A 12,485-nucleotide genomic window follows, 5' to 3' on the forward strand; every position below is an offset into this window, starting at 1 on the left:
TAGGGACTGAACAAATCCTTCATTGTATAAGTTAAAGCTGAAGATTTAATTTAAAATGATATCAACTTAAAACAGCCAAAATATAGTTGTCTGTGGGTGACTAAATTCATTTTTAATATACTTTTATTGACTTAAGAGAGGAATGGAGAGAGACAGGGAGATAGAAACATCAATGATGAGAGAGTCACTGATTGGCTGCCTCCTGCATGCCCCACACCAGGTATTGAATCCAAAACCCAGGCATGTGCCCTGGCCCAGAATCAAACTGTGACCTTCTGGTTCATAGATTGACACTCTACCATTGAGCCATGCTGGCCTGGCTAAATTAAATTTTTGCATGCAAATATTAGAAAAATTCTGGCTATAAAATTAAACTGAATGAATGGGAAGTGTATATTTCTTTTGAAATTAAAAGTTCCTAGGAGAAGCACAGATAAAATCTTTTTTTAAAAAGAAATTAAGAAATTTTAGAGACTATCTCTGAACTCTCCTGAAGCTAATAAATGTCTACATCCCATTCCTCTGTCTTCTATACCTCCTCCACTATATCCTTTGCTCTCTGAGCTTCCATGTCTGGACTTCCACTTCCCCTCCCTTCTTCTTTCCCCTTCTATCTCCTCCCCTACCACTCCCTAATAATTTAAGGGAAATTGAGAATAGGAATTCTAACAGCTCCTTTTGGAAAAAAGCTGGTGTCAGGCAGAGAAGAACCGGCAACTGTTCCCAATTTTCTCTAGCACTCTATGGGTTCACAAAGAAATTTAACTGTTAGAACATGTAATCCTGACTATTTTAACCTATTCCAATTAATTTATCTAAAACAAACAGAATTACTAAATAAGGTTCACAGGAAAACTCCTGTAAAGAAGTCTGTCCACTTTAAGGATTATAGGAAACAAATCAGATTTAGAAAAACAAAAATAGGAACAAGTATAGGGCTGCTCTTAGGACTAGGAGAAGGTACTTCCCCTTCTTCTTATTGATAGTTTAGGAGAAATAAAATAACATATAAAAGAGAGAGCTTAAATTACATGTATGAGCCCCTGTAATTTTCCTGTCCTTTTAGTAAAGAAACCAAATGGAAAAAGATGGAGATTTGTACAAGGTCTCAGAGCTATAAATAAGCTAGTTATTCCCAGACATCCTGTGGTTCCAAATCTACATACCTTATTATTAGCTATTACTGTGACTGCCAATATTTTTCAGCAATAGATACCTGCAGTGCCTTTTCAGCATACCCATTCACCTTGGAAGATTACAAATTTACTTGGACAGCAATGTCTCAGGGATATAGAGTCCCACCTATTGTCTTAGATACTAAAAGCTGGTTTAAATGATGTTAAATTTCCTAGAGAGTCCACTCTAACCCTATATGTGGGTGATTTCGTTTTAGACTCTAGAAAATTACTAGACTCCCAAAAGAACACAATACACCTATTACAACAGCTAGCTATAAAGGGGCATGGATATCAAAGAACAAGTTCTGATTATGTTTACCTCAGGTAAAACAATGTATTTTTTTCATGTATAAGATGCCTCCATGTATAAGACGCCCCCCACTTTTCCAACCCAAAATTAGGAAATCAATATTTTAAACATAAAACAGAACACATTTTTGTTTAGTAATTACCACAGGTAGTGTCTACATACCAGTCCTATGATTTTATGCAGCATAACACCTTATTCAGCCTCTTTTGCATCACTACTCTCTTCTTCATCAACTTTTATTGTATCACTGCTGTCTTCTGAGTCACTCACTGTCTATATATGTGAGATCATCCTCATAAGCTGGTAGCATTTTCTGACCTAACTTTGTTCCTGTTCTCATGGCCAACCCTTCTCTCCTCATGAACTTGAAGCACCATGCCTTTCCAGTAAAATCAACAATGTTCATTTTGCTTGCAAACATTCTTGCCTGACATTGAATAAGCTTGGTTGACACATATAAGGCGCTCTGGTGCTGCTCCATGATCCAAGTCTTAAGCTTCTGCTCCAAGTTTGCCCATTTTGCTGGTTTTGCTCTTAAGTCCTCCTTCTTTTTTGGCACCTTAAGGAGTTGTTCTTCCTGTTTTCTCCACTGTCTGATCATACACTCAGTGGGAGGAGGTCCAAATTGTTTCTCTGCAGCTCTATTTCCATGCTCTTTTGCATAGCTGATTACATTCAGTTTGAATTTTGCAGAGTAAGACAATCACTTACCGGTATTTATCTTTCTATTTTTTGACATCTTTATGGGCTCAGAACACACCAGTCCCTGTTGCATCTGTGCACTCTCCACTTCCTCCTCCAATTACGGCATCAGCTGACAATCAGTAACAATAAGGCTCATGATTGGAGGAAGCCTGTTTGACAAGCTATGGGCAGCTACACACCCATTGGGCTCCCTCCTAGGCTGACTTCCGTGTATAAGACGCCCCTTGATTTTCAGTCTAACAATTTTAGAAAAAAATAGTGTCTTATACACAGAAAAATACGATACTTTGGCTATCTAATATCTAAAGGTAGGGTACTAAGTAACCCTGAAAAACTCTGAGGAATCCTATTTTTTCCTCTTAAAAAAACAAAACAAAAAACAAATAAACAAACAAGAAAGCAGCTTAGAAGATTCTTTGGTTTGACTGTATATTGTTACAACTGGATTCCAATTTTTTCATTAATGACTCAGCCTCTATATGATTTATTAAAATCAAATTGACCCGATCTAATTCAGTGGAATCCAAAAGGGAAACAAGCTATAAAATCTCTAAAGAATTATCTAAAGTTTCTACTCTGGGACACCTCAATTATAGAAATTTTAACTAAAAAAAATATAGATCATCATAGACCTTTGGCTATTATAGTCACCAACTAGACTCAGTATCCAAAGGCCACCCTCCCTGCATGACAGACAAACAAACAAACAAAAGATAGTTATGGGCTCACCTTTGTTTATGTTCCTCATTCTATTAAATCTCCACTGAATTCTCATCACATTCAACACTTCTGTCAGCCAACCAGCTCTTGTCTTCTGCACCTAATTGCACTTAAACTGAATGTAATAGTCTTAATCCAGCAACTATACTACTTTCTTGGCAGAATTAAGACCTAACTCGGGCTTGTCAATAGCCAATATTTACACTGGTAGTAGTTATGCCTTTGGTATAGGCCACAACTTTAGAATGTTGCAAAAACAACAAGGCTTAATTTTCTAAGATGGCCCATAAAGGATAGAAAATAGGTTGCAGATCTATTAGATGTCATACAGAAATTTAATCAATTGGTAATTATCAAAATGTCAGGACATACTCAAGCTACCACCATGGAAGCAAAAGGACATTATTTAGCTGATGCTACAGGTAGACCTGTTTTACCATTACCAAGGGAAATGGATAGGTTCCATATATCCAAACCTTTATGGCTCTCAGAGGCTACCCTAACCTATGTGCTGTTTGTTAACCAAAAAATGTTCCAAATGGTAAGAGACATTCCAAAAATCAGTAAATGGATTTATCAGTCCATCATCAACATTTGGGTGGCAACACAATTGTTGAAGTTAAAAAAAACACACAAACAGCCACATCTCAGTAAATAAATTTAACTTATTTCAGCTATTCCTTTCTAAGTTAGTAATTTTAATAAAAGTTATTGAATATATAGATATTTTAAAATAATATGAAATACTAAAACGTTGATTGCTAATCAAAGCTTGGGTTCACCTGCTTTTGGCTCATGTTTCATAGGGCCTGTCAAGTAAATTTGGAACTGTTGCTTTGTTGGAGATGTGTTTCCTGAAATTGTGTCTGCCAATAGAGGAACCCATGTTTCTAAAGGTTATGAAATGTGTTTATAAAAATCAATCTAAGGGATACTGGTTGCTTACGTTTTTGGTTGTCATTGGAAATAAAGGTTTCTAAAAGTTAGAAATTGTAATTTAAAAAATTATATGGTTTTAGGGGAGAACCAAGATGGTGGCATAGGTTAACGCCGGAGTTTGCTGCTTTGAACAACTACTTCAAAAGTGAAACCAAAAAAACGGAAGGGACATCACCCAGAACCACAGGAACGCTGGCTGAGTGGAAGTCCTACAACTAGGAGGAAAGAGAAACGCATACGGACACTCAGAGGAGGCGCAGTGCTAAAGTCAAATTCTGAGGTGCAGAGTGCGAGAGCGGGCTGGCGGCGGAGGGCGCGGTTGGCGTTTTCAATCGGGAGGGAGTCGCAGACTCTGAGCTCCAGATCCGGGCGAGTCTTTAGGGACCCAGACTCAAACGGGAGAAGCGGGACTGTCTGGCTTCCGTCAGAGCGATTGCAGCGGGTGCTGGGACTCAGAGAGGCAGAGCCCCTGGGGACGGGACTGAGAGCCGCCATAACTGCTCTCTCTGGCCCACCCTGTTGATCCTGTGCGACCCGCCCCGCCCAAGCCCTGCACTGAGGCTTTTGCCGGATAGCCTCAGGCAAAGGCTAGATTAGCACCTCCCTAGAGGATAGAAGTTCTCTCACTGCTGACACAGCTGATTCTCATAGCCACTTGGCCTGGAGGTCAAACCCTCCCTGGAATTAGCTACAACAATCAAGATTTTACTATAAGACTTCGAACAAAGACCACTAGGGGGTGCACCAAGGAAGCATAACAAAATGCGGAGACAAAGAAACAGGACAAAATTGTCAATGGAAGATATAGAGTTCAGAACCACACTTTTAAGGTCTCTCAAGAACTGTTTAGAAGCTGCCGATAACCTTAATGAGATCTACAAGAAAACTAATAAGACCCTCGATCTTATATTGGGGAACCAACTAGAAATTAAGCATACACGGACTGAAATAACGAATATTATACAGACTCCCGACAGCAGACCAGAGGAGCGCAAGAATCAAGTCAATGATTTGAAATGCGAGGAAGCAAAAAACACCCAACCGGAAAAGCAAAATGAAAAAAGAATCCAAAAATGCGAGCATAGTATAAGGAGCCTCTGGGACAGCTTCAAGCGTACCAACATCAGAATTATAGGGGTGCCAGAAGATGAGAGAGAGCAAGATATTGAAAACCTATTTGAAGAAATAATGACAGAAAACTTCCCCCACCTGGTGAAAGAAATGGACTTACAGGTCCAAGAAGCGCGGAGAACCCCAAACAAAAGGAATCCAAAGAGGACCACACCAAGACACATCATAATTAAAATGCCAAGAGCAAAAGATAAAGAGAGAATCTTAAAAACAGCAAGAGAAAGAAACTCAGTTACCTACAAGGGAATACCCATACGACTGTCAGCTGATTTCTCAACAGAAACTTTGCAGGCCAGAAGGGAGTGGCAAGAAATATTCAAAGTGATGAATACCAAGAACCTACAACCAAGATTACTTTATCCAGCAAAGCTATCATTTAGAATTGAAGGTCAGATAAAGAGCTTCACAGATAAGGAAAAGCTAAAGGAGTTCATCACCACCAAACCAGGATTATATGAAATGCTGAAAGGTATCCTTTAAGAAGAGGAAGAGGAAGTAAAAGATAAAGATACAAATTATGAACAACAAATATGCATCTATCAACAAGTGAATCTAAGAATCAACTGAATAAATAATCTGATGTACAGAATGAACTGGTGATTATAATAGAATCAGGGACATAGAAAGGGAATGCACTGACTATTCCTGGGGGGGAAAGGGGTGTGGGAGATGCGGGAAGAGACTGGACAAAAATCGTGCACCTATGGATGAGGACAGTGGGTGGGGAGTGAGGGTGGCGGAGGGTGGGGCGGGAACTGGGAGGAGGGGAGTTATGGGGGGGAAAAAAAGAGGAACAAATGTAATAATCTGAACAATAAAGATTTAATTAAAAAAAAATAAAAATAAAAAATTATATGGTTTTAGTAATAGAAGGCATAAGGTATGGAGATTCATTTTTAAGGGAAAAGGAAGAAAGTGAGTTGTTATTTCTTTTTTTAAGGATAGTTATTTCTGAATAAATAATAAGGTTTGTGAAAGTTGTAGAAACGTTTGTAAAAGGTTGTGAAAGTTTTATGTTTATAAAGGAAAAAATCCAGCTCAGCTCTCTATTGTTCTTAAGATTGGAGGCAAGACTTCCTTTTTTTTTTGAGAATTCCAGTTTAATTACATCCTTATCAACACCTGAGATGATCAGTCTTCCCCCCCCCCTTAATGTATGTTTTTATTGATTTCAGAAAGAAAGGGAGAGGGACAGAAACATCAATAATGAAAGAATCATCCATCAGCTGCCTCCCGCAAGTCCCCCACCTGGGATCAACCCCATAACCCAGGCATGTGCCCTCACCAGAAATTGAACCATGACCTGCTGGTTTATGGGTCCATGCCCAACCACTGAACCACACAAGCCAGGCTGGAGCTAAGACTTTGTTTCCACAGCTCATTTATAGCCCTTGAAATTTCTATTGCAAGTCTAAACAGATCTTCCTGCTTGGTAATTGGGATGTTCCCTCCCCTCTTTGTCTTCTTAAGAATTCTCAAGGGCAAATGAAAAAAATTGCGTTTTCTCTGCAAAAATTAGTAATTCAAATTATGTGTATGGTTTTTATGTGATATGTGTTCATCTATATATTATGTGTGGTGCATTTTCAGCCTCCTGATGGCATTACTAGAGTTTAATCTTTTATTGCCCTGAGGAGATTAAATACTTATATAAATTAAGCTGAATTCTGTAGAATGGACAAAATATTTAATATTAAAACTACTTTGTTTGATTGACAGCTTTTAAAGTTATTACCATAAAAATAGGTTTCTTTTACCCAGGTTTACAAAATTTATGTTATAATTTTTTGGTTAAGTTTGTTTGACAACCTTCCAAAAGTTTAAATTATAAGAAATTGTTTTAACCGAGATGACTTTGAGTTATTCCAGTGGGCTCTGGAATATCTCAAGGATTTATTCTATCTCCTTATAAAAGTTTTTAAAATACTGAGGCCTATTTATTTTAGTATGCTTGAAATTATATGGGAAGCTTTACCAAATAAAAAATAGTAACTTCGAGAGAGAAACCAAGATGGCGGCATAGGTAAACACCGGAGATTGCTGCCTCACACAACCACTTCAAAAATACAACTAAAAGACTGAACAGACATCACCCAGAACCACAGGAAGGCTGGCTGAGTGGAAATTCCACAACTAGAAGGAAAGAGAAAAGCATACCGAGACTCAGAGGAGGAGTGGTGCGGAAGTGAAATACTAAGGTGCGGAGGTGCGAGAGGAGCGGGCTGGAGGCTGAGGGTGCGGTTGTCTGTTTCAATTGGGAGGGAGTCTCAGGCTCTGAGCTCCAGATCCGGGTGAGTCTCTAGGGACCCAGACTCAAACGGGAGAAGCAGGACTGTCTGGCATTGGTCGGAGCTCAAGGGCAGCTTTCTCTCCAAGGTTTGCAGCGGTTGCTGGGACTCTGAGAGGCAGAGCCCCTGGGGACGGGACTGAGAACAGCCATAACTGCTCGCTCCGCCAGTCCTGTTGATCCCCTGGGACCCGCCCCGCCCAAGCCCTGCACAGAGGCATTTGTCAGATAGCCTCAAGCAAAGGCTAGATTAGCACCTCCCTAGAGGACAGAAGTTCTCCCACTGCAGACACAGCTGATTCTCACAGCCAGTTGGCCTGGAGGTCAAATCCCCCCCAGTATTACCTACAACAATCAAGGCTTGCCTACAACAAGACTGCGCACAAAGACCACTAGGGGGTGCACCAAGAAAGCATAAAAAATGCGGAGACAAAGAAACAGGACACAAATGGAGGATATAGAGCTCAAAACCACACTTTTAAGGTCTTTCAATAAGTTTCTAGAAACTGCCGATAAACTTAATGAGATCTACAAGAAATCTAATGAGACCCTGGATGTTGTGATAAAGGACCAACTAGAAATTAAGCATACACTGACTGAAATAAAGAATATTATACAGACTCCCAACAGCAGACCAGAGGAGCGCAAGAATCAAGTCAAAGATTTGAAATGCGAAGAAGCAAAAAACACCCAACCGGAAAAGCAAAATGAAAAAAGAATCCGAAAATACGAAGATAGTGTAAGGAGCCTCTGGGACAGCTTCAAGCGTACCAACATCAGAATTATAGGGGTGCCAGAAGATAAGAGAGAGCAAGATACTGAAAACCTATTTGAAGAAATAATGACAGAAAACTTCCCCTACCTGGTGAAAGAAATAGACTTACAAGTCCAGGAAGCACAGAGAACCCCAAACAAAAGGAATCCAAAGAGGACCACACTAAGACACATCATAATTAAAATGCCAAGAGCAAAAGACAAAGAGAGAATTTTAAAAGCAGCAAGAGAAAGAAAGTCAGTTACCTACAAGGGAGTACCCATACGACTGTCAGTGGATTTCTCAACAGAAACTTTGCAGGCCAGAAGGGAGTGGCAAGAAATATTCAAAGTGATGAATGCCAAGAACCTACAACCAAGATTACTTTATCCAGCAAAGCTATCATTCAGAACTGAAGGCCAGATAAAGAGCTTCACAGATAAGGAAAAGCTAAAGGAGTTCATCACCACCAAACCAGCATTATATGAAATGCTGAAAGGTATCCTTTAAGAAGAGGAAGAGGAAGAAAAAGGTAAAGATACAAATTATGAACAACAAATATGCATCTATCAACAAGTGAATCTAAGAATCAAGTGAATAAATAATCTGGTGATCATAATAGAATCAGGGACATAGAAAGGGAATGGACTGACTATTCTTGGGGGGGAAAGGGGTGTGGGAGATGCGGGAAGAGACTGGACAAAAATCGTGCATCTATGGATGAGGACAGTGGGTGGGGAGTGAGGGCGGAGGGTGGGGCGGGAACTGGGAGGAGGGGAGTTATGGGGGGAAAAAAGAGGAACAAATGTAATAATCTGAACAATAAAGATTTAATTATTAAAAAAATAAAGAATACATTAACAAAAAATAAAAATAAAAAATAAATCAATACAGGTAACAAAAAAAAGAAGGCTTAAAAACAAAACAGAAATAAACATCAGTAAATAAACACTTTTATACCAGTGTGCACCACATTTACACCACAGAATACCCAGCATTCACAAAATCACTTTCAATTGTGCAGAGATACAGAACAAGTCCCTGAACAGAGGCAGTAGAAAACTGCCTAGGAATGCTTCTCTTCTACCTTTTTCAAAGGCAGGCCAGACTCGGACCCTTATCCAGTCCGAGTTTTGACTTACCTCCCGGGAAGTTCCAGAGATGGTGAATAAAGCTGTTCCTCCAGATGTTCTGAGCTATCCAGAGGTAAATAATTTCTTAGGTAGGGGCCAGCTACCTCTTCTGTCCCATAGGACAGGCCAGAATGCGGACCCATTTCCCCGGGGAAAAACCTTAGTTTCAGACATCTGATTTTGACTTCCCTCCCAGGAAGTCCCAGAAAGGTGTTTCCTGCCTCTTTTGGGTCCACTGGAGCGCGGAGTCACCGCAGTCCCTCTGGGCCCCGTGAGTTCAGGAACCAGTGAATGTGCAGGTGGCATGCTTTCCTTGGGTCCCAGAACCTGAAGTGAGTGCCCCAAAGTCTGCTCTCGCCAGCAGTGGCCTAAGAACCAGCTCAACTGACGTTTCTCAGCCAATGCACCAAATGTTGTGGTAGAATGCACAGGAGAAGGATCAGCCAGCACTCTGAGGGAGGAAAGTTTAACTTTATTTCGCAGATCTGCTAATCCAGAGGAATTTCGTATCCAAAGCCTGAACTGAACTCATGGAGAGACTCTGACCTATGTATCTCCTCCTGTGGCAGCCCCTGAGGGTCCCTGCAGCTCCGCCCAAGTCAGCTGTGGCGGGACCCTAGGGTTAGGCTCTGCGGCTCCGCCCAAGTCAGAGTGGGGAAGTAAGACTACAGTTTTAACCAGATACTGAACTAGGTTGCAAGCCCCCGCATTTTCCTTTTCACCACAGTCACTGTTCTTTGTGCTCTTGGCTTCTGTGCTGGGACAGAGTGGGATGCCAGTAAGAGGAGAGGGTGTGCAGTTTGAGGCCACCACCCTCCTGACTATCTAGAGAAAGGAAAGGCCCCTTAAAGCTGTCCAGTCAGGGGCCCACATCCTGATGGTCTCCCTTCTTTGCCCTCTCAGGAATGACGGCCTGAGCATGGGGCTAGATTTTGGAGTGTAGAGGTGACTGTGGGAACAAAGATCATGAATAGCTTAGGTCAGTGAATGGAGCAGCATTAGGGCTGTGGGTGGGTGGCTTTGACCTGGATTACTTCTGCCCCTCCCCCAGAGGGTATGGGGTGGGGATCTCAGCTCTGCTGTCCCCTACTCCAGCATTAGCTAGCTTCCCAGGCTGTCCTCAGAGGAGAGCACACTTCCTTCCTCCTAGACACCAAGTCTGGGACAACCTGGGGGAAGTGAGGTCACCCCCATTCCCTGTCCCTAGCAGACTGAGACTAAAGCATCACTTAATAAAGATCCCTGAAGCCTCCCACCAAAAATGTTTATAGAGGTGAGTGATGACAAAACAGTGATTCCAGGCTTGACATCTACCCCACCCATGGTAAGTGGCATTTTATAGTTAAGAATGCTAGTTCGGCCCAGTCTGCAGGGCTCAATGGTTGAGGGTTGGCCTGTGAGCCAAGAGGTCATGGTTCGATTCCCAGTCAGGACACATGCTGGGGTTTCAGGTTTGATCCCAGTGGGGCAGTGGGGGGCATGCAGGAAGCAGCCAATCAATGATTCCCTCTCATTACTGATGTTTCTATCTCTCTCTCCCTCTCCTTTTGTCTCTGAAATCAATAAAAAAATATTTTTTAAAACAATACTAGTTGTGCAGCTGCTTCCACGTAGCTGCTGCACTCAAAAAGGAGACCAGGGTGACAGTTTTCCTTGACGGTCGCCGTTCTGTTTGCTGTAACCAATCTGCAACATTTCAGGAAAAGACAATTAAAAAAAAAAGAATACTAGTTGGTACAATTCTCTTGAGAAGAGTGGTGTTGTGTTTGTTGCATTTGCTTAAGTCTTGCCAGTAGCAACTGCCTTGAAAACAAGTGGTTATGATAGGTTTCTAGGAGGGAAGAGTGATATTCAAAACACAGCTGGTAGGCCCTAGCACAAAATATTCATATCTACAGCGGATTTATACTAGGTTAGCTACTACTGGTTTGCATGCTCCAACCCTAAATTATCACAATTCTTCCTTACCCCTTACTGTGTACTAACTATATGACCCATGTCCTGAAGATCATAGTAGATACCAAGCCTGATAATAGAGTACCACAGGATTGGTAGAAACAACATGTGAATGTAGAGCGGAGACCAGAGTTGAAGAGTTGAAAACCATTCAGAGCGGAGAGACCCATCTACCTATGTATGCAGGCAGTCCTTGGGTTACGTTGGACTCAACCTATATCGTTTTGGGGTTAGGTCGCCATCTCCCATTTATTTATTAAAAAAAAAAAGTTCTGTCATATTGATGCATGTACATATGTGCTTTATGTTTTCTATTATTTATTTACCACAAGTAAAGGTCAGGAATTGTTCTTTCTTTTAATTTTTTTTTACTGTTTCACTTTATTACTGCTGTGTATGTGCTCCATGTGAGTGATGTAGGTGCTTATGTAGATGTTTGAAGTGACTCTGACAGGAGCTAGTCCCTAAAAGTCCTGAGGAAGGAGGCCAAGACTTTGACAATGAAAGGAGAGAAACTCCAAGGCAACCACTTACCTGAAAGAAAATATGCTCTCTGGGCTCAATAAACTATTGTTAGTCTTGGTCTCTCAGCTGCCATGCTGAAACAGATTTGTAAGAGCTCTTTGGCACATTTCCGATTCTCAAGGACAAGGATGAGAGGCAGTGGTTGGCAGTGATTATAGGTACCCTAGATTCTCTGTGCTCTTTGTATCTTAGAAATTAAGATAACGGAGTAGGAGAGGAGAGACAGAAGATGGCGGCGATATAGGCAGACGCCTCCCAGGTCGTGTCCTGGAGCAAATGGAGTGAGCAGCTGAAACTAGTAACACCCACAGCGAATTGGCGAAATGCTCAGCTGGCGAGACGGTTTGCAGCCGGGAAGAGCAGAACTCCCCTGGAAAGGTAAAAAAAAACAGGGATTTGGGCAGGAAAGTTTGCCAGACCTCTGAGCCCAGAGAGTCGAAGGGAGACCTCCTGGCAGACAGCCGCGTCCCTTGGGACAGGCACAGCCCCTGACTGGGGAAAGGAGAACCGCGGGATTCCTGGCGCCGCCTGGGGAGTTGAGAGCTGGGTTCTGTGAACACAGAGGACTGAGCCTAAAGGGGGCAGCCTGAAGAGCTGACCAGACCATGCAGTCCCGGTAAGAGAAGAAGCTTACAGAAACCAAGCCTTCCCCGTTTCCGCGGCCGGCGTTTGTTTGTTTGTTTTCACTGAATCCTGTTCATGGGACATTTCGGATGCAGACACTCACCTGTGCTGAAGAGAGGGAGAGTGTGCGGAGGAGTGGAATCTGGGGAGAGACTGGGGAGAGAGGGGGAGCCAAGAGAGGTGGCAGCGAATTGAGTGCTGAGACACCCCTGGGCCCAGGACT

At 42.0% G+C, this 12,485-nt stretch overlaps 1 non-coding gene across 1 annotated transcript; it reads left to right on the forward strand.

The window, feature by feature from the left end:
* Positions 1 to 10,738: 10,738 nt before the first annotated feature.
* Positions 10,739 to 10,869, forward strand: LOC118654849. Its single transcript, XR_004967107.1, has one exon. It is a non-coding gene; the product is annotated as a small nucleolar RNA SNORA16B/SNORA16A family (small nucleolar RNA).
* The last annotated feature ends 1,616 nt before the right edge of the window (positions 10,870 to 12,485 follow it).

This window comes from Myotis myotis, unplaced genomic scaffold, assembly GCF_014108235.1.
Source record: "Myotis myotis isolate mMyoMyo1 unplaced genomic scaffold, mMyoMyo1.p scaffold_m19_p_4, whole genome shotgun sequence".
Taxonomy (NCBI): Eukaryota; Metazoa; Chordata; class Mammalia; order Chiroptera; family Vespertilionidae; genus Myotis; species Myotis myotis.